This window comes from Bos javanicus, chromosome 2 (genome assembly GCF_032452875.1).
Source record: "Bos javanicus breed banteng chromosome 2, ARS-OSU_banteng_1.0, whole genome shotgun sequence".
Lineage (NCBI taxonomy): Eukaryota > Metazoa > Chordata > Mammalia > Artiodactyla > Bovidae > Bos > Bos javanicus.
In genome coordinates, this window is record NC_083869.1 from 90,074,755 (window position 1) to 90,097,844 (window position 23,090).

At 41.1% G+C, this 23,090-nt stretch overlaps 2 protein-coding genes across 2 annotated transcripts in view; one reads left to right on the forward strand and one right to left on the reverse strand.

Moving 5' to 3' along the window:
- Positions 1–20,932, reverse strand: part of TRAK2 (trafficking kinesin protein 2) — a 74,028-nt gene extending 53,096 nt beyond the window's left edge. Inside the window, exon 1 of the mRNA XM_061381634.1 lies at positions 20,669–20,932. The gene's annotated coding sequence lies outside the window, so the exon portion shown is untranslated. The remainder of the gene's footprint in view (positions 1–20,668) is intronic.
- Positions 20,933–21,012: 80 nt separating this feature from the next.
- Positions 21,013–23,090, forward strand: part of STRADB (STE20 related adaptor beta) — a 31,536-nt gene continuing 29,458 nt past the window's right edge. Inside the window, exon 1 of the mRNA XM_061381645.1 lies at positions 21,013–21,264. The gene's annotated coding sequence lies outside the window, so the exon portion shown is untranslated. The remainder of the gene's footprint in view (positions 21,265–23,090) is intronic.

Sequence of the window (23,090 nt, forward strand, 5' to 3'; positions counted from 1 at the left end):
TAGGCTAAAACAATTCAGGGACACTTCACTTGGACAAGAGTGCAGAGCCTATAATTACAGTAACTATAATGATGTGACAAATATTTAAATTGAAAAAATATACTTAAAATTTTTATTGTACAAATAATACTTTGGGGATTAATTTAAAATACATGCTGGCTGCTGATCTGCCTGCAGAAATGGGAACAGTGACAATCACTAATTCCAGCAGCAGCTCTGGTAGGCAGTGAGAACCTTAATCCAGACCAAAGATAAACTGTACAATTTCAAACATAAAATAAACGTACCACGTTCCTACATTAAACAACAGACTTTCAAGAGACTCATTAATTTTCTGGCTACATCAAAAGATAAAACTTACTGAAAAACCCCACAATAATTTTAAAGTCAGATACTAAACTACAAAAAAGTCTACAGGAAGGTTTCTGTGCTAAAAGCTGAAAAAGGGGTGGGGGCGGACGGGTGTACCTCTGAAATCCACCCTGGATAGTGAGCAACAGATCTCACAAAGGCAGAGACCACACACGACGCCAGGGCCAGCTGCACGGGTGAGCCACAGTACACCGCCTCCAGTACACCACCTCCAGCACACCTATGCTACCAGCAGCTGTAGAGCTCACCCCAGGAGCTATGTGGTCCCAGCAAAATCTTGACCCCTTTTTTGTGTGTCATTCAATTTGATGACCAGTAGGGTTTCCAGAGTATAAAATACAGAGAGGCAGCTCTACTTACAAACAGGATGAATTCCAAAAGGCTGTGAAATCCATTAGTCTAAAAGTCCAAAACTATGAGTGAGATTTAGGTTTTTGGGGTCCACATTTCCTCTGAGCTGGTATATTTTTGGCATTAAAAAAAAAAGTGTCCTGTTTTGTTTACAATGAACATTTACTGAGGCAGGCAACCCCTCCCTTCCACAATCTCCACCAACAGAAGGGAGGGAACCTCTGGCAGCTAAGGAATCCACACTAGAGTTTCACCTGCAGATTAGAAATGGCCATGATCCCACGGTGCCATCTGTGGTGTTTGATAAGTTTCCACAGAACCACTTTCACTCATCATACCCAGCCTTCAAGTTCTTGAACTTCAACTTTAACCTGAATTAGACTTTGACTAAACAGGCATCCCATTTTAGACATTCATATCTCTTCACCTTTGGCTGCCTGTCAAAGGGCTGGCACATCCTGGGACTGTCCTTAATAATCATTTTTGTTACCCAGTCATAAATTTAACATGCGTAATTTTTTCACTTTCAGTTTTTTACACAATTTGTATTTTCATGGTGATCCATCTATCACCAGTACTGCTTTCAGAGACAAAATGGGGCTTTATAATATTTACAAGATACCTCAAAAGTATACACATATAAAATAAACATGCTATAAATAACAATGGCTATAAATGAAATGGAAATCATTTCATCTACTGGTGATCGGCGGAGCTGAACTTGATCCGTAGCATCCATGGAGCTGAACTTGATCTGTAGCATCCATTGCCCCTATCCAGAAACTTTCAGAAGTTACAGGTTTTAAGCAGACAAGCTTGTGTTTCAGAGGATTTATAAGAAAGAAAATCTACCATGCAAGGACAGGACTTTCTGTCCTATACATTTAGAGATGTAGTTTTCCACTTGATCTTAGCCAAAAGGCCCAGAAGCGATTGGAGAGACGTAATTTTAGATGTCGCTTATGCGTGACATTTGGTTTCAAGCCAAATATTGAAGAAGGTTTGAAGAAAAAATTAGTCTACTGTCCTGTCTGCAAAGATAATGAATTTATGTTTCAATAATCCAGTCTGAACTATGGCAGTAGAAAGGGATACTGTTTCTCTATCCTTCCTCAACAAACAGTAAATAGCAAGAGAATGGGTGACTGCTAATATGTATCTGATTCATCAGGGTCATCAAATCACTAAGAGCTAAAACCACCATGGTTGGATGGCATCACCAACTCGATGGACACGAGTTGGAGCAAGCTCCGGGAGTTGGTGATGGACAGGGAGGCTTGGCGTGCTGCAGTCCATGGGGTTGCAAAGAGTCAGACATGACTGAGCGACTGAACTGACTGAAAACCACCACAGCAACACTGAAGAAGATTTTCCAGGCAAGGAACCATCTGTGAGTCAATGATTAATTTTACAGCAGGCATATTATACAACTGTGGTTGTATATTCCATATAGTACCTTTTACAAAATTAGATAAATAATCCAAAAGAAAAAAAACATTAGGGACTTTTTTAAGAAAGCCAGGTCTAGTCGTTATTAGAAGCCTTCTGTTTCATGTTTGACACCTACATCCTCATCAAAGTACAATGACAATTATTAAAATATGATCCCAATCATGAGGAAAATGTTAAATCATGCTCTCATGCCTACTCTTCAAGAAGTTAGGAAAGCAGGATTTAAAAGAAAATGTTAAGAAATAATATTTTATGGTGTTTAAATAAGTTTTACCTATCTGGAAAATTCATACACCCAGGTGTGCTGGCATCTTTTTTTTCAAGTTTTTTAAAAAAATTTATTTTTAATTGGAGGATAACTGCTTTACAATGTTGTGTTGGTTTCTGCCATACAACAGCGCGAATCAGCCATTAACATACGTATGTCCCCTCTCTCGAACCCCTTCCCCACCCCCCTAGTTTGAACAACTATGCCATCTAATAAAGATTATCATTACCATTGGATTTTATTTTCCAATTTTTGGAAGTATAATATTAAACATATTAGTAAATGTGCTTCCTTTTTCCATTTGGCATTTCAATGAGTTACACACACTGGTGTTCAAAAGTTAAAGTCAGAAAAGTTAAATAAAACCTTTATATTTATAATGGATTATGAAATAAATTACATACCCCATTTATTTTTATAGGCTTTTCATTAATTATCCACAATCACCAATTGGTAATATTAAAACAGTCTTTCTGTGCCTCAGTTTTCTCATTTATAAAATAGGAGCAATAATAGGACCTATTTTATGTGGATTAAATGAGTTAATATTTATAAAGCATATACAGTAGTATTTGGTACACAGTAAGCATTAGTTATGTGTTTAACAAAATGTAAAAGCTAAATAGATAAGGAGGTAGAATTATAAAATACAAATCACACCATTTCATGGTACCTGGTCATGGCACACAGACTTAAAAGAAACAGGACTCAGATCCTCTCCACATGGTCAGCAGCCCTGGCTCTCAAGAAGAACATGCTTTTAAAGAAAGCATGGTTCTGTATCTCATTGCTCTATATCTCTCTATATCTATCTGGGAGTGCCACCTAGCAATAATTCAGGAGTTATTAACCGTTATTCTTACCTAAGGTAATCCTTTCTTGTCACTAATTACTGGCCTTAGAGGAACTCTTCTAATTCTATAAAAATTTACCCAAATAAAAAGCCCTTGGTGAGAATGCAGACTAATACAGCCATTCAGAAGACCCCTAGAAACTATGCTGTCAAATTAAGTACACACATACCCTTCAATCCAGCAGTTCTGCTCCTGGGTATATCTATCTTGAACAGATTCTCATATTAGCATATAAAAAGACAGGTGTCAGATTGTTTCTTGCCTTGCTATTTGTGATAATAAGGTGAGGGCCTGCTCCCTGGAGACTAATAGGTTAAATGTGGATACATACCATGGAGTAACACAGCACTAAAAATACAGTGCTGAGTGAATAAAGCAGGAAGCAAAATGAGAGATGCCACAATGCAATTCACATAAATTAATGTTTTCTGCATTATAAACATTAAAATGCTTGCCTTGATGAGAAGAGAGTGGGAGAATTTGGAGCAAGGTATGGAGATACAAGGGAAAAAATTTTAAAAACCGATGAAATCCTACTGTTGTTTAGGCAGACTACTTATCGTATCATTACTATTGTATCTCTTCAGTCCTTAATGTCTGAACATGTACCTGGACATGAAAACACTTGCTGGAGAGAGTATATGCAGAACTAGCAATCTCTGCGATGTAAACTATGTGGGGCACAGTTCCTGACAATTTCTTAAAAGGCCATGTTACTTTTCTATTACTATCTAGCTGCTCTAAAGCAGTATAACTAGATTTCAACTAAAAAAGTAGTTAAAAAATACAAAGTGAGATTAAGCCTTGATGTTGACATCTTCAGGTGTTTGGTTACCTGGTAAAAAAAAATTTTGAAGGGAAAAATGCTAAAAGTTCAAAGATGACAAGAGTTTAAAAGTGGCATATAATAAGTTTATATTTGTTAAACAAACCTACTTACCATCTGATGAATAGCTCAAAATTACTAAATGCATACCTCAAAAGGGTAGACTGTTCACATTCACAAAATTTAGTGATTTTCTTCTCTAAGAGAAAGAGCAACTTGATACTTAACCTCTATCTGAAACTCTATCTAAGAGCGCACCATCTTTGAACCACCCGGCAAAAGAACTACACAAGGTTACATAATCAATTCTAACACTGCAAAAGTCTTTTCAAGATAGGTTTTCTTATAACTTCTGTAAACAGTGGAGACTAAGTTTGATATGAATTACTGAAATTTTGTAAAGTTTTATAAATGGAGAAAATAAGCTACTGGAAGGATTATTATTATCAAATTAAACCTAATAAGGCACACATTTCATCATTTTAATATACAACAGCAGAGCTCCTCTTAGGAAAGAAATGCTTTTTGTTTGGGAAAACACATGGAAAATGCACTTACGGTGGAAGGTAAGGCCTTGTAGCAACAAAGGAAGGCAAAGTGGCTCTGCATGAGCCCAGGGAAACAACTATATACTTTTCCCTCCGCTGGAGGGGAGAGAGAAGGGAAGGGAAAGAAGTCCCATCCAGATGGCAGTAACTCAGAGGTCACAGAACACTAGAATCTGCAGAAATCTTAGCGAAAGTTTAGGCTTCTTCATAACATAAAACTGAAGGCTCTTGAGCCAACTGTTTAGTTCTTAAAGGGTCTGTCTGGACACTCAGATGACATTTGGGTACAGATATATTAAAATATTCATTCACAAGAGCAGTTGCTGTCAGGAATTTATATTCTAGGATATTAATAAAGTCATTAGAGCTACCATATTTTAAATCTTTTTTTTTTTTTTTTTTTTTACAGAAAATTATGCCCTTTTGACTAAGTGAAAGTGTTAGTCGCTCAGTTCTGTCCGATTCTATGCCTCCATGGGCTGTAGTCCGCCAGGCTCCTCTGTCCATGAAGAGGCAAGAATACTTGACTGGGTAGCCATTCCCTTCTCTAGGGGATCTTTCCAACCCAGGGATCAAACCCAGGTCTCCTGCACTGCAGGCAGACTCTTTACCGTTTGAGCCACCAGGAAAGACCTTTTGACTAAAGTAATGGCTAAAAATGATAAAAAAACAATTATAGGTCTTCAAAGATGGATAATGCAGAGTAAATGGCATGATAGAGTTTGTGGTTTTCCTGTTCTCTTAACCAAAAATGAGGGGAAATACCTCAAGCAGAGGCATTTTATTTTATATAATAGATTCTGTGGGGACCAAAATATGTACGATACTTGCAGAACCAAATAAATCCTTCCCTAACAAATCAGAAAGCACTGTCTTTCAAGATTGACTGGTAAAATTTAAGTAGTAGAATAAATCCAAAGATACCATCACCTGAAAATCTACAAACATTTCATATAAGGTTAAGAAATAAACGGAATAGATATAATCATGCTGGCAACTTAAGAATATTCCTGTATAATCTGCTCTTCCAGACTTATCTTCAAATCAAACAGCCAAGAAGACACCTTGAAACAGACTTTCATAGAGCAATGAGGTAAATTCAAACTTTAAACACAGAAATTCAAGGAGAGGTTAAAAAATCTATGTCATTTCTTTTTTAAAGATTTTTACTGGAGTATAGTTGATTTACAATATTGTGTTAGTTTCAGGTGTACAGCAAAGTCAATCAGTTATACATATACATACATATCCACTCTTTTTAAGATTCTTTTGTGTCCTCATTTCTGTCTCCTCTGACAGTAAAATATACATTTGCTTTTGGTGGCTTTAAGATGATACTAAATCCTTCAGTTATTTTAAACTTAACTACTTAAAGCCTTTTGAAGTAAAAAGTTTTCAAAAGCTGACACAAGAAAAACCCTAGGCAAGACAGCTCTTCAGATCAATGAAGTAATCAATGGCACCAGGACACGCACGCTTACTTGACCAGGAATACGGTATAACTTAAAATAGGGGTGAGTGATGGTCAGGGTAGAATATGTATCATAAACATATTTACAAACATATATAATTCTAGAATTCTGCATATCTAAGACAAGTAACCATTTCAATAATATAATCCTACTGCACAAGAGACATTCAAATTATATTATGGACATAACATAATATATAATGACATAACAAAACATAATGAGTTTAGACATAACACTCATTATTTTCTAAATCAGTTGTTATGGTCAACTCCAGGACTTTGAGATAAGATTACCTTTTGAGGGTGAACTGACATGTGGTGGGTGATTTTGATTTGCTGTGAAATTCAGGAATCAAATAAGAACAAGTACTTTTTTTGGGGGGGTTGACTATTGGCGTGAGTCTGAGTGAACTCCGGGAGTTGGTGATAGACAGGGAGGCCTGGCGTGCTGCGATTCATGGGGTCGTGAAGAGTCAGACACGACTGAGCGACTGAACTGAACTGCATTGAACTGACTATTGGCTATCTGCAACACAGATAGACCATTAGATTCTGAGTTTGATGCATACAGTAACTAGATGGCTGAGGAAATTCAGGTATTCTCTTCCTCTATCTATCTTTAATAGCTAATATTCCAAGTGCCTCAGGATTTTATCATGAAAAAAACCCTCCTCTCCTTTATCTCCTCGGAAATTGCATCTGCTTCAAGGATTTAACTTCTAATTATACAGTAACTGGTCCTGAAGGCCCTATTTTCAGTCCAAATTGGCATTTCTTAGCTTTAAACTGGACTTCTAAGTATCAACTTATAATCAACATCATAAATTCACCACAGTGTTGGTTTACATTTGCTTTTAGAAATGAGTCATCCGATCCCAAAGTTGGGTGTATTTACAATGAAGCAAAATGACTTTTGTTTCCAAGTCTATCATGATTTTTTTAACAAGACAACTCCAAATATGAGACTGATTTTGACTTTAAATGGGCGAGTCTACAATCAAGAAAAGAACACATATTACCATATTACCATATGGTAACATATTACCATAAATTGGGAATACTTCTGTTTCTTATTCTGAGCTGCTAAAGATAGTACATGGACTATAGATCAAAAGAAATCCTTATTCCAAAAAATTAAGTACACCTCTATCTTAATATCTTGCAAATGGCAGGCATTCAATAAACATCTATTAAATGAATGAATCAATCTGTAGTCAAGTTGCTGCTGCTGCTGCTAAGTCGCTTCAGTAGTGTCCGACCCTGTGCGACCCCAGAGACAGCAGCCCACCAGGCTCCGTTGTCCCCGGGATTCTCCAGGCAAGAACACTGGAGTGGGTTGCCACTTCCTTCTCCAATGCATGAAAGTGAAAAGTGAAAGTGAAGTCACTCAGTCATGTCTGACTTTTCGTGACACCATGAACTGCAGCCTACCAGGCTTCTCCGTCCATGGGATTTTCCAGGCAAGAGTACTGGAGTGGGTTGCCATTGCCTTCTCCACATCCTTGCAATCTGCAGTAGGGAGAAAATGGAGCCACGTGAGAAATAGAAGACTGAGACCATTTGAAAACTGAAGGCTTCCTTAGCCCGATTTACAAAGATCTGCATAGGCCTCTCCTGGGTTTCTGTAAGAAATGTGAGCATATACGTAGGGCTTTATCAGTTAAAACCATCAGTCACACTGAAGGTGAAAACATCCCCTAGAGATGGGTTTGACAGCAGTATGGCAAAAAAACCACAAAACCTTTAATATCTGTATCCTCTGCTTCTTGAAAGTTGACTTTACATCACTTTGCTTTTATGAAGGACCTACATAAGTACCTGTATTCACAAACAAAAAAAAAAAAATCAAAGAGGATTTTGCTTTTATGAAAAAAGGCATTTGTTTTCCTGAGAATCGTTACAGAGGCAGTGGGCATCCCAGGCAGTGAGTGAGGCACCGTCCAGCTCCTTCCCAGGGATCTACATTCAGCAACTCATCATCCACTATGGCTTTGAACTGTGTTTGTGACCATCTGTGCTTCATCCTGACTTATTCTGTGCATCTGTGAGTAAGATGTGTCCTAAGGTAACTGCTTCACTTTACTCCAGCTTTCTAAAAGGTTTCACATGAGTGCTCTACTTTCTGATATCAGGGGAACCTTGTGTCGAACTCTCCCACACCACCCTCATTTTCTTCTCTTAGAAATATTGATAGTAAGATGTTTTCCCCCTAAAGTTAATACATAGTAATAAGAAAGGTCCAACAAACTGCAATGGGCAGGGAGAAAAGTCTTTAGATTAGAACAGAATAAAAAGAATTTGATGATGCAGGGGCATAACTATGACCAGCAATTTATGGTGACTGTGGTGATATGTGGGCTTCCCAAGTGACAGTGGTGGTAAAGAACCCGCTTGCCAATGCAGGAGATATGAGAGATGCGGGTTTGATCCCTGGGTTAGGACGATCCTCTGGAGGACGGCATGTCAACCTTCTCCAATATCTTGCCTGAAGAATCCCATGGACAGAGGAGCCCAGCGGGCTACAGCCCATAGGGTCACAAAGAGTTGGATATGACTGAAGCGACTTAGCACGCACACACATGGTGATATGCTCCAGGATTATGAGCTTTTAAAGACTTCTTTCTCCCTATGCTAAATGGTCTCAAGTGGCTAATTTTTTTGAGCTATGAAGTCCACTTTTAATTTTCTTTTCTCCCTCACTGGGAGGCTATCAACCTTTGCTGCCAGTGTGCCTCTCCCTTTCTAACCTGCTGTTGGCTGAGAAACCAGATAACCAGGTTATCAGGGAACCCAGAAGGTTCTGCTTGAGACTGAACCCTAGGACCTGTTTTTTGACCCTTGGCTCACTCTTTAAGCACCTCTTTTTTCACCCCTCTAGCACTAGGGATTTAGCTGGCTGGCTTCTCTTCCTTTGACACTGTTGCCAAGTGCTTTTTTCAACCTGGTGTTCTTTTCTCTAGGCTGGCTATGAATACGTTCTGTCTTTAATCTTTACTGTCTCCTCTGAAAAGCATAGGTCCGTCTCTTTTGTGAGAAGTTTACTATGAATCACTCTAGAGACATACAGTGGAAACAAGGAGAAAATGGTTCAGGAAATCTTATAAAATCTGTATTGTGATTTTGCTCCTTAATCAGTGTTTACTGACTGCCCCACTTGGATACCCCCAGCAGACTACATGCTCAATTCTTTCCTGACTATACTACAAGCTCCTTGAATGAAGGTATTTTACTTTTGTATGCCCCAAACCAAACTGACACACAGTAGGCTTGCAGTATATGCCCAACTATAATTTAATGATTAAAAATGTCAACACACTGAATTAAAGATGTAATTGAATGAATGAAATTGATTATTGGTACACTTCAATCCAACATCAACTAAATGAATTGTTCGGGAAAGCAAAATCAAGCTAAGATTCAATATTTGAAAGAAAACACTATATTTGCTTTATGAAAAACTCTGTATAAGAGTTTGCTGGTAAACGGATGATTTATCATCTTCATAGCAATAACACAGTACCCACTTTCCTTGTAATAACTAAAAAGAATGAGTTGTCAGTTTTGTCAGAAAGCTAAACCTGAACCTTTGACTCATTGCTTAGTTTTATCATGTTTTCCACAAATAGCATTTGCAGCTGTTTATGAATGCATTTAAAATGCGTTAAAATGTATCAAATAAGAAATGACCATCTTCTTTAAAAACTTAGCTACTAATATAAGTCTCATTTGTAATCTTTCAATTTTGTGACTAAAAATAAAACAAAGTCACACTCAGTGCTTTAGCCTAGTACTAGCTAAAAAGAGGAGAATGGTTGAAAGGAAATTTTTTTTTTTAGGTTGTTAAATTATGTGCTTTAGGAACAGTAAGTAGTGCCATCTCAGAGACACTGTAGTTGGTTTCCAGTCTCTTCCTTTCCTTCAGACAGAGACTGTTCTTTCTTAGCCAACAAGCTTCCCTTTGTTTTGATTTATATCACTGGCTGAATAACCCCAAAGCACCACACAACATGGTGCGGCGTGGAATGGAAGACTGTGACTGAAAGCAATTAAGAGCTGCAGGCAGCGTTTTGGCACTCAGAACCCAAACACGGACTTACTTTCCACAAGTGATGGGTTTTTGAGAAATCCATTTTCGAAGCTGACATACATTTTAATTGTAAAGAAGTTAAGTTCTGAAAAGATCACAGAACCTTGTGGGGAGAGGCTGTTGCAGGTTCTTCAGCTACAGGCATCACACCATAAATATGCCCTCTGTTATCCTGTTAAATAACAATTCCATATCATATCTTCTCAGTCTTCTCTAAACCCCTATCTATGCTCCATCTCTCTCTCATTCCTCCCACCAATAAACCCACATAACCTATAGTAGCTGTCTCTCCAAACTCTGAGAATTTAGTACAAGCACAATGCCAATCATACATCTACACACTTGTTGATGGCAGTGCAAATTAGCAATCCTCTAAGAAGAGGAACTGCATGGCTGGAAGACAAAAGGGGGAAAGAAACTTATTTTTCATCATTTCCTTCATTTCAACCCGTTAAAAAATAATGAAATGTACAAGTCTCTACTCCTGCCTAAACTGCTCTGCTGGTTATCTGCATACTCCATTAGCTTCACCTTCTTCCATGGCCTATTATCATGTCCCAAGTCTTCCATTTTATTAAAAACAGATAAAATAAAAATTTGAAAATCTCCCTTCCCCAAGACTCTGAGGTCCCTTCTAGCTGCTGCCCTCTGTCCTCAGCCAAGTTTCTTCACAGAGCATTCACTCTCATGTTCTTCCCCTTGTCTCTCACTGTTACCTCAACCCCACTATAGTCTGATCTTTCCTGAAACCAGTTTCCCTTCAGTTGCCAATAGTGAAGTGAAGTCTCTCAGTCATGTCCGACTCTTTGCGACCCCATGGACTGTAGCCTATCAGGCTCCTCCGTCTATGGGATTTTCCAGGCAAGAGTGCTGGAGTGGATTGCCATTTCTTTCTCCAGGGGATCTTCCTGACCCAGGAATCAAACCCAGGTCTCCCACATTGCAGGCAGACGCTTTACCATCTGAGCCACCAGCGAAGCCCTAGTGACTTCAGTTGCCAATCATCTCTGCTAACCAATCTAATCTACCTTCTTAGGTGTTATCTTGGGTTACTTCTGATTCACTATTACTGACCACTCCCTCCTTGAACTTTCCTCCTGTGGCTCTCATGGAGCCTATGATTTTACAATGAATGCTCTTTCTCAAATGCCTCCACTGGATCACCCAGCTTCCTCCTTTTGATCCTTAAATGTTGGTATTCCCCAGAGTTCCAGTTTTGACCATTTTCTCTTTTTCTTTTTTCATGTATCTTTGTACAAACCATTCAACACCACAGATTAAACCACCTCTTTCATGTTAATAACTCCCAAACAGACCAGACTTCTTCCTGAGCGCCACTCACATTTCTCACAGCTGATCATGATCCATGAACTGACCCACGGAACCACAGATACCTCCTTTCTCTCACCTTGCTGCATTCAATCCATTATCAATCCCTGTGTAGTATAATACAACTGCACCCACTTCTCTTCATCCTCTCTTCCACCATCCTAATTCAAGCCATCATCATCTCTTAGAATATGAAAAACCTAACAGACTCTATTCTTAATCTCCTCTGTATTCTCCAAAAGAATAAAGCTTTAAAAATTAAACTCCTTTAAAAAAAAAATTCAAGGATGTCCATAATATACAGAATAAAATTCACGCTTCAGATTGCCAAGGTCCAGCCCCACCTGGCCCCTGACTACTACTCTTCCCTCATCTTGCACCACTCTCCTCCTTGCTCACACTCAGCCACAGGCCCTCTGTCATTTCCTTCCACTTCCTCATCACACTGTCTCCTATCTTGTGCCTTTGCAACTGTTCACCATACCCAGAATACTCTTCCCTCTTGTATGTTAACTGCTTTTACCAGTTCACCTGATCTGAAGTAGACTCCCCTGCCACCTTTATTTTCTAACTTTGCATTTAATGTTTCTTTCACAACATGTATTCCAATTTACATTCTGGAAGTCCTCTTCCAAACAGGAAGGAGAAAGGTGCTATCTTCTCCCTTTCCTCTCACTTGCTGACCAGAATGGATATATAATAGCAGGAGCTCAAGCAACTCAATAAATATTTGTTGTTGAAATGAACTATTAACTGAACCTGGTGGGTGAATTCTTTCACCACTAACATGCATAACTATCAACTTCATTGTTATACAACATAGTGTAAAACTCTTAAATTAGACTCTATTTTATTTGAACTATTCCTTCATTCTTCATGACTTGTCAGAAAGCTTTCTAAAGAAAAAGAACTCGCAGTTTGGCAAGCTGACAGAGATATATGGATAAGCTTCAAAGACCTCAGTGATCTTTACAGCATGAATTAGTTCCACTTCTATACTACGGGTAGACTTTGTATGCTCATTTTCCAGCATGAATAAGCCATAATACACAGTGTAATTAATCAGAATGTCCCCAAGGTTATGTGAGTCAGTAATAAAGCAACAATAAAGTCAGAACATTACATATTAAGAAGCCAGTTATAAAAGAAATTTTAATAAAATGATCACTATTAACAACTGGTCAACAAGCTGCTTATTGGACTGCTTTCAATAAATGCTTCTTGAATTAAACTACAAGTACTGAAAAGAGATAAAAAGTAATATCTTCCCTCTTAAAGGGAAGATAAAGATCTAAGAACTCTAATGAAGAGTTCTAATGAGCTCCATGATCTAGATTAGATCTAAGATTTGATGATCTAAGAAATCTGAGAATATAAGATAACACCACTAGATAAGAAATAAGTATTTAATGAGTATTGGAACAGAGCTGCTGTGTAGATAGTGAGTGGGGTGAGTTCTTTTCTAGCTGAAGTGGCCTGGCTTCACACAGGAGTAACATTTAGTACAGTGCTACTCAAGGAACACAGGATTCCTCAAGGATGGAAAGATTTCAGTACCGAGAATGGCAGTGTCTGGTAGGCAAAGGTTAAAGAAAAAGAGGCCCCAAAGCAAACAGCATGCATGCTAAGTCACGGCAGTCGTGTCTGACTCTGTGCGACCCCATAGACGGCAGCCCACTAGGCTCCTCTGTCCCTGGGATTCTCCAGGCAAGAACACTGGAGTGGGTTGCCATTTCCTTCTCCAATGCATGAAAGTGAAAAGTGAAAGTGAAGTCGCTCAGTCATGTCTGACTCTTCGAGACCCCATGGACTGCAGCCTACCAGGCTCCTCCACCCATGGGATTTTCCAGGCAAGAGTACTGGAGTGGGGTGCCATTGCAAACAGCAGACAGAGCCAATTTGGCAGCAGTGTGAAGACCAACTGAAGTGGGAATGATTATGAAGAAGGTACTTGGAGTTTTAAATTAGACTAGTTCAGATTAGGAAGTGTGAACTTGATCCCTCAGGGAACAAGTTTCTTTCTTTTTTCTTTTTTTCTATTAAAACTTTTTTTTTTTTCCTACTATGAAACAATATTGTTTGGTCAGTTGGTCACATTTGTGTTCTAACTCTTTTTTTTTAAACTTATTTTTTATTGAAGTACAGTTGAATTACAATGTTAATTACTGCTATACAGCAAAGTGACTCAATCATACATATATGTATATTCTTTTTCATATTCTTTTCTGCTATGGTTTATCACAGGATACTGAATATAATTCCCTATTCTATACAGTAGGACCCTTGCTGTTTATCCATTTTATATATATATCAGTTTGCATCTGTTAATTCCAAACTCCTAATCCAACCCATTCCCACCTCCCTCCACCTTGGCAACTACCAGTCTATTCTCTATGTCCTTGATTCTATTTCTGTTTCATAGATAGTTTCATTTGTGTTGAATCCAGATATAAGTGATATCATATGGTACTTGTCTTTCTGACTTAATAGGACAATCTCTAGTTTCATCATGTTGCTGCAAATAGTATTATTTCATTATTTTTTATGGCTGAGTAGTATTCCACTGCATGTATACATCATATCTTCTTTACCCATTCACCTGTCAATGGACACGGTTGTTTCCACGCCTTGGCTATTGTGAATAGCGCTGCTATGAACACAGGGGTGCTTGTATCTTTTTGAATTATAACTTTGTCCAGATGTATGCCCAGAAGTGAGATTGCTGGATCATATGGTAATTCTATTTTTAGTTTTCTGTGGAATTTCCATACTGCTGTCCACAGTGATTGCACCAATTTACATTCCCACCAACAATGTAGGAGGGGGAACAAGTTTCTAAGTGGAAAATGACATTTGAAAAATAAATTTGGAGTCAGAATACAGGATAAATTTCAGGAATGGAGAGATTAGAGACAGAAAATTAAGAAATTTTATTATTATGCCTGAATTATTGTAATAAAGGCATAAACTATGTATACAGAAGCAGTAAGAAGGATGTGTGCAATTTGTGAAATGGTAAAATAAGACTTAACTGTTAAGTAGAGATTAGATGAACTTTATCCTCTCCTAAAAGATTATTACTTCTAATATACACCTCAATCATTTGGTTTAAAAACCTATACAATTTTCCTTGCCCCTCACTCCCTAGAGTTCTCTTTCTCAGACATTTGCTGTTTTCTGCCTCCCATCCTCCAGACTGGCTTTTCCAACCACATAATATATTCCAGCCAAAACAAAGGACTATATTTACTAGTTCCCTAGACACACCAGGAAATTCCCAAACCAATGACTTTGTTCATGCTATGTCTTCTTTAACATCCTCTCCCCATTCTATGTATCCAAAGTCTAGACATTATTCACATCCGAGGTCAATGCTACTTTTCCTATCTAGCTCTCCCAGAAGCCCCAACTCAGAGCAAGCACTGCCTCCCAATACTCTTCATTTTCCTCTAAAACACTCTTTTCAAAAAGCTTACACTTGTTCCTTATTTCTTCTGACAAACTGTAATCTCCATGGCAGACACACCCAATTTATTTCCTCCTCCTTTCATACATAATTGAAGATCTTAATAAATAATACATGGCAACAGTAAAGATCTTGATAAATAATATATGGCAATTATATACAGCTAAAAGCACAGACTCTGAAGACAGCCTGTTTGAATTTGAATCTTAATGCTGCCATTTATTAGCTATGCGACCATGGGCAAGTTACTTAGTCTCTCTGTGCTTCAATATCTTTATGCATAATGTAGAGACAATAAAAGTAGATCCTGGAGAAGGAAATGCCAACCCACTCCAGCATTCTTGCCTGGGAAATCCCAAGGACAGGAAGTCTGGTGGGCTACAGTCTGTAGGGTTGCAAGGGTCGGACACGACTTAGCGACTAAACCACCACAGCAAGAGTAGATATTTCATAAAGCCGTCAGAGGAGTTGGCTTAGAATAGAATAAGTACTATAAAACTGTCTATTAAGTACAGTGGAAAAATACTAAATATTCTGTGATAGGTGAGTGAAGCTTTATTTACAGAAAGCAAAATGTCAAAAGCAAAGCCAGTCTCTAGGTACAAAATAGGTATATACAGATTCTTCTTAAATCTATGTATGCCCTAAGGGTTGCTGCTGCTAAGTCGCGTCAGTCGTGTCCGACTCTGTGAGACCCTGTAGGCGGCAGCCCACCAGGCCCCCCTGTCCCTGGGATTCTCCAGGCAAGAACACTGGAGTGGGTTGCCATTTCCTTCTCCAATGCATGAAAATGAAAAGTGAAAGTGAAGTCACTCAGTCGTGTCCGACTCTTAGCGACCCCATGGACTCCAGCCATGGGATTTTCCAGGCGAGAGTACTGGAGTGGGGTGCCATTGCCTTCTCCGGCCCTAAGGGTTAGCTGTGCCCTTTTAAATCTTCCTTATATTAACAACGGTCTTGTTATGTCAAACAATTTAGTTTGACGTTTCAACATTCTGAGAAAATATTTAGTTCAGCTTCCTGTGACAATAAGACACCCAATTGATCTTCTTGCCTCCAGTCTTACCCTCTTTATACTTCCATGCTCACAGAGTATCTTTCTAAAATGCAGACCTAATGTTTTCCCACTGCTGCAAATCCCCTCCATTCTACCTCCCTTAGGATAAAGTTTAAAATCCTTAGAGTCTCATACACATTATCCAAAATGGCCCCTGCCTCGTCTTCAGAATCATCTCTCAACACTTTTTACCATGAAACCTAATCACCTGGCCACACCTCAAAGACTTTTTGTATGTCATTCCTCTGCTAGAACATCTCTCCATTCGTTTGCTAGGACCACCATAACAAAATACCGATGGATAAAGAATCCACCTGCAAAGCAGGAGATGTGGGTTTGACCCCTGCATCAGCCAGATTCCTTGGTGGAGGAAATAGCAACGCACTCCAGTATTCTTGCCTGAAAAATCCCATGGACAGAAGGGCCTGGCGGGCTATATAGTCCACAGGGTCACAAAGAGTCAGACACGACTCAGCAACTAAGCACAAGCACAGGCTAGGTAGCTTAAACAACAGAAGTTTATTTGCTCACAGTTCTGGAGGCTAGAAGTCCAAGATCAAAGTACCAGCAAGACTGGCTTCTCCCGAGGCTTACATATGGCTGCCTTCTCGAAGTATCCTCACATGGTCTTTTTTCTGTGTGCACATGTTCTCAATGTCTCTTTTGTGTCCAAAGTTCCTCTTTTATAAAGATACCAGTCAGAATGAATTATACCCTAAAGGTCTCATTTTAACTTAGTTACCTCTTCAAAGGCCCTATCTCTAAATATAGTCATATTCTGAGGTTATGGGGTCTAGGGCTTCAATTTACAAATTTTGGAGAAACACAACTGAGCCCACAGTAAGGCCTTCTTTTCTTTGGTCAGGCTAATTCCTATTTGTTTTTCCAAGATTGGCCCAAGTCTTCCTATCCAGGCAGATTTCATTGCCCTGTCTCTGTGTTCCCACAGTACTTCTGTGTGCTGCTCACTCATAAACACACTATCCCAATTGTCTCTTTCCTTCTTCAGATTGTATTCCTTAAGAGCAGAGAATAAATCTCTAGCACTTAGCACAGTATCTATCCCATTGAAGAGATTTATTAAAGATTTGATTATTTAGGGAACACAGAAGAAAGAATATGAGCTTTGAATAAAGGCAAGCATGAGTTCAAATCCTGGTTCTAATATGCACCTATGATTTTAAACTGGAGAAGGCAATGGCAACCCACTCCAGTGTTCTTGCCTGGAAAATCCCAGGGACGGGGGAGACTGGTAGGCTGCCATCTATGGGGTCACACAGAGTCGGACACAACTGAAGCAACTTAGCAGCAGCAGCAGCATGATTTTAAACAAGTCATTAAATGTTGATCTTCAATTCTACATAAGGTACTTATAAAGATAAATGACTTAATTATAATATAAGCATCCATTTTTTAGGGTTGGTAGATAGTGAGTGAGTGAAGTTGCTCGGTCATGTCCAACTCTTTGCGACCCCGTGGACTGTAGCCTACCAGGCTCTTCTGTCCATGGGATTTTCCAGACAAGAACACCCGACTGGGATGCCATCTCCTTCTCGAGGAGATCTTCCCAACCCAGGGATTGAACCTGGGTCTCCTGCATTGTAGGCAGAATGCTTTACCATCTGAGCCACCAGGGAAGCTGGTGGTACATAGTAGATGCTCGCTAAACATTAGAGTACAGATTCTGGGATTGCCTGGGTTTGAGACCCAATTTCCCCACTTAGTAGCTGAATGACCTTGGGTATGTTAACTTCCCCTCTGCTTCAGTTGCTTATCTAAATAAACATTTCTCACTGCTAATGTGGGGATGTTTACTATTATATGATCACTTAAGATCTAAACAAAAATGGCTGGATATCATGAGTAATTTACTTCCTTCAATTATAAAGTTATTTTAAATGTGAATATTACTTAAATGCCTCAGACTTCTTACCAACCACATAGGATAGTAACTAAAGAGGTTCAAAAACTGTTATGGATAATATAAGTAAAGATCAAAATAAACATTAAATAATAAATTTTCATGTGTCTCATTCCTTATTTTGGTGTTTAAACATCCTGAGTATTGAAGTAAAAATCTTATCAAGTTTTTCTACTCTCTGTGACTATGGATGTTAATCATTTGTAGTAGAGAATACTACTTCTTGGCTCAAATTTTCAATTTCAGAACCACTAAACCTTTGAACTAGAAAGGCCAATCCCATCATGGCTTACCTAAGTAAACAGGTGGATTTGTAATGGGCTCTTAGGGTCTTAATGAAAAGCTCTGTGAAGGACAGGCATTGCAAGCAGAGAGAACACCTGGTTCACAAGTACTAAAGCGGGGTCCATCTCTTATTCTAGATATTCAAGGTATGTAGTAGGAACTAGTATTAGAAAATAATGCTGGAAAATGCTTTTTAATCATCCAACCTTTAAGGTCAGCAATAGGTAAAAGTTATCTGACCTATAACTTTGAAGTAAGGCAGATCTAGGTATGAATCTCCACTTGTTACATAAGCACAGTTTTAGAGCCTTAGATTATGCAAGGGGGTTATTATAGTGATTAACTGATCAAATGCACATAGAGCTCATAACTGAGATGCCTGGCTGACTGGGAGGTACCTAGCCACACAGTGACCCCATGGACTGTAACCTGCCAGGCTCCTCTGTTCATGGAACTCTCCAGGCAAGAATACTGGAGTGAGTATCCATTCCCTTCTCCAGGGGAATTCTTCCTGATCCAGGAATCAAACCCAGGTCTCCTGCATTGCAGGCAGATTCTTTACCATCTGAGCCACCAGGGAAGGCCCAATAGTGATTAATCGATCAAATGTATGGAGAGCTTATAACTGATATGCCTGGCTGATTGAGAGTAATCAAATGTTTGTCTTTCTCACACCTGTAATCATATGAATAAACACCTGTAAAATATCTTAAAACCATCTTTCATGTAGTATGTATTTGCTGAGTGTCTGAGGCTTACTGAAAATGACTTAATTTTAAAAACAGAAAGCTGGCCAGTGCTTTCCCCAGCCACCCAGGCAGCCTTCCAGCTAGAGCCCCCGCCTCCACATCTCCTCCAGAAATTGAGACCCGATCATCCTGCTCACTCTGCAGCAAGAAATCCAGACTTTCAGGGAGAGGAGGGAACATCAAACAGAAAGTCTGCAAGGACATAGTCTCATCAGGAAAAACTCTCCCCAAACTGCAGAGCCTCAAGTCAGGGGGTAGGGGGTGTGGGATGGAAGAGGCTCCTCTGGTCAGCTGGGTGAGGTGAAGAAGGTAGGTGGGACTTCCAAGTTCCGGAAACACCTTGGAATCTTCCCCAAGAGCTGTCAACAGGTCTCCCCTTCACACAGACTGCCGCTGCTGCTGCTAAGTCGCTTCAGTTGTGTCCGACTCAGTGCAACCCCATAGATTGCAAGCCACCAGGCTCCCCTGTCCCTGGGATTCTCCAGGCAAGAACACTGGAGTGGATTGCCATGTCCTTCTCCAATGCATGAAAGTGAAAAGTGAAAGTGAAGTCGCTCAGTCGTGTCCGACTCATAGCGACCCCATGGACTGCAGCCTACCAGGCTCCTCCATCCATGGGATTTTTCAGGCAAGAGTACTTTAGTGGGGTGCCATTGCCTTCTCCGTCACATAGACAGAAGTCAACAAAAAAAGAAACCTGCCTGATTAGAAGATAAAACAACAGAAAGCTGGGATAACGGCCGAGATAAACAAGTGTCTTCATCCCTGCCCATTCTCCTCACCAGTGTCTTTCACAATTTCTTCCCAAGTATCACCACACCAGCAGTAACATGCTATCTGGAGATCACTGTAGCTCAGACTTCCAATTCTATAGCAAAGATTAGAAGGCCAGGGGAAAAAAATCACTGAAATAGATAAAACAAAACTGGAAGAATTCATTTCCTTTTTTACCCTATAGTCCATTATCGCTTGATGAATTTCCAGTGAAAAGTTAGTTTTCGACGCAGAAACTGCAGGCTTCAATAAAAGGTCCTTGGGCAAGTAACTGAGTTCACGACAATTATAATAACCTAGAAATCTTTTAAGTGTTTAGGAGACTACCTTTACTCTGGTACTAAAAGGACGTCGGTTAATATCCATTATACGCTTCAAACTGAAGGCAAGCGTCTTTCTTTTAAAAGACGTGCGGTGTCTGGCTCAAAATCAATCGCAAGAAAAGCCCAACTCAACACAGAAAGAGCTCTTTTCCACACCCTCTCGTCTCACATCACAGATGGCAACCAAGGCTTGAGATTTAACATCCAGACACTAAAGCGGCTCATCGCTCAACGATGGGGCACCAGGTGGGTGCTGTCCGGCATAGGACGGGATGCTGCCAATCCTGAAAGGTGCAGCTGGTGTGAACCCCGAGGCCAGAGCCTAATGCCCATCACTTAGCACTTACACTTGGGAAACCACCCGCTTCCCATCGCGGGGCTGAGACAAGGGGAGGACCCAGTCCTCTGGTACCCCAATTCCGGAGTCCGCGCGTGACCTCCGAGGACCGGGAGAAGCGCGGGGCGGGGAAGCTCCTCCGCCTTCAAGGGAAGATGGCAAGGGCAAGTTCGGGTCGTAAACGGAAAGGTTACTCACAGGAATGACCTGGCGTCCTCTGTCCAACGCCCAAGCTCCCTCAGGGAAAAGTCTCCAACGAAGCGGCAGCTGGAGAGCAGCAGCCTGCGCGGCCGCCGCTGCCAAAAACTACCTGGGCGTGGCAGGGACGGGCGGGCAACTTCACAACATCATCATTCAGCGACTTCGGTTTTGCAGCGACGCCAGGTCAATGACAGCCCCCACACAATCGGGGAAGAGAGGAGGAGACCCATTCTCCCAGCAGCCTGCACGGCGCCAGCGCACGACCTGCTGGGAATTGTAGTTTCATCTCGGCCACGCCCCTTAACTCGAAGGCCACGCCCCTCCCTGCTAGCCCTGAAGCGGGAGGCGGGAGGCGGGAGGCGGGGCAGTGACCCTGGGGCCGGGGTGGGGCGAGTCCAGTCCCGGTGGGCTGCGGGGGTTTGGGGCAGAGTTCCAGGCCCACAGCTCCAGTCTGGGTCGCACCGCCCCCTTGGCTCCGCGGCCCGCTCTGGGAGCGGGCCTTGCGCTCTCGCTTTGCCCCTGGGCGGGCCGGGCGCCCAGGGCCCGCACCGCTGACCGCCTGAGGAGAACCGCTGGCCGTGGTCGCCGCCAGGGTAATGAGGGGAGGCCGGGCAGGGAGGGGAAGGGCTAGGGGCCGATCGCGAAGTGAGGGAGAGCGGCTTAGTCCGCGCGCGCATCTGGAAGCTCGAGGCTAGAACTCGCCGTCATACCTCCAGCCGGAGCCCGGGCGGCTGGCGGAGCCGTGGCGGGGGTCCGGCTTCGCATGAACAGCGGCCCCTACGCCCCGCGCAGCTCCGGTTCTGCCCCGCGTCCCGGGCCGCGTGGCGGAGAGCACCTGCGTGTGGGTAGGCTGCGCTTGCTGGGGTCGGCGGCGCCAGGTGCGCGGGTCCGGCCGCCCGTGGTGCTCTCCCGGGTCCTGGCACCCCTATCCCTGCTCTCACTTTTGGCCGCACTCACCCACGCGTGGCGTTTCCAAACCCGAGACGCCCTCCGGCCCGGCTCCGTATGCCACCTTCTGCGAGTTCGCTACAAAGTCCCCTAAAGCAGGACTCGCAAGGAAGCTTTTATATAATTGAATGCAAGCTGTGTTTTCTCCTCGTTAGTTAAGTTCAGGGTTGTGTTTTTCCCTTGTGGATTTGTTGTGTCAAGCACCTTTTCCCTCAAAACGGGATTGGAATTTGTGACAGCGCGTACGTAGCAAAGAGCCTGGCCCACAGTAGGCGCTTAGTAAATATTTTTTGAAAGCTTGAGTCACGATGCTAAGTTTGGAAAATTCTACCGAGTTGTGCGTCGCTATAGTTAAGATTTTATGGGTTCCCAACATCGCTTTGAAAAGTACAGTAATTTTAAGGCTCCACAAAGATTTAAATCGGGCTTTTTTACATTCCCGGTAACAAGGGCCTCTGTAGGATGCTTAAATTAACTCAAAACCCGAGTTCTGTAATTTGCGCATTCTGATTGTTCCAGAAAGTGTTAACCTTTCAGATTAAAGTTTTCAGAGGAACCATTCTTCATTCATTCTTCATTCAGATGAAGTAATTCATTTGATCTGAATCACCTAGAATAAATTTATTTACAAAGCTTTTTCCTGATTAGCTTTTTAGATACAAGTATGAGCGATCACAGTGATGTACATGTGAATACATTCAGAAATACAAGTCTCAACTATGAATTTTTTCAAAAAGATATTCATACCTAGTGAAAGCATGCAGGAGAAAATTATAACAGCAAATTTGCCCCCTCCCCCCGCCCTTACCGGGGACAACTGCTGCCTTGAGCTCAAAATGTCTTATAAAATTATCTCTTAATAGTCTGTCACATCTAAAGCAAAATCATCAGGGATTAAGCCCCGCACAGGGGCAACCCCTTTAGTACTAACAGTTTTCACAGATTGTGTCAGTTTCTTGTAAGTTTTCCTGAAAAAATAGATAATGTAGTTGGAGAAGGCAATGGCAACCCACTCCTGTACTCTTGCCTGGAAAATCCCATGGACGGAGGAGCCTTGAAGGCTGCAGTCCATGGGGTTGCTGAGGGTCAGACAGGACTGAGCGACTTCACTTTCACTTTTCACCTTCGTGCATTGGAGAAGGAAATGGCAACCCACTCCAGTGTTCTTGCCTGGAGAATCCAAGGGAAGGGGGAGCCTGGTGGGCTGCCGTCTATGGGGTCACACAGAGTCAGACACGACTGAAGTGACTTAGCAGCAGCAGTAGCAGATAATGTAGTTAAAAATTTTTTTTGTTTAAGAAAGAACTTACTATTATTATGTGGAAAAAGCAGGAAACAATCATGAGAACTAGGAAATTCAGTTAATCACCACATCTCTAATCTTGGTTTGTGGGAATGTATGCTGCAAGTGGCCTGGACCTTGTTTGCCTGGGTCACTGCTGAGTGTCCCCAGTGCCCAACACAGCACCTG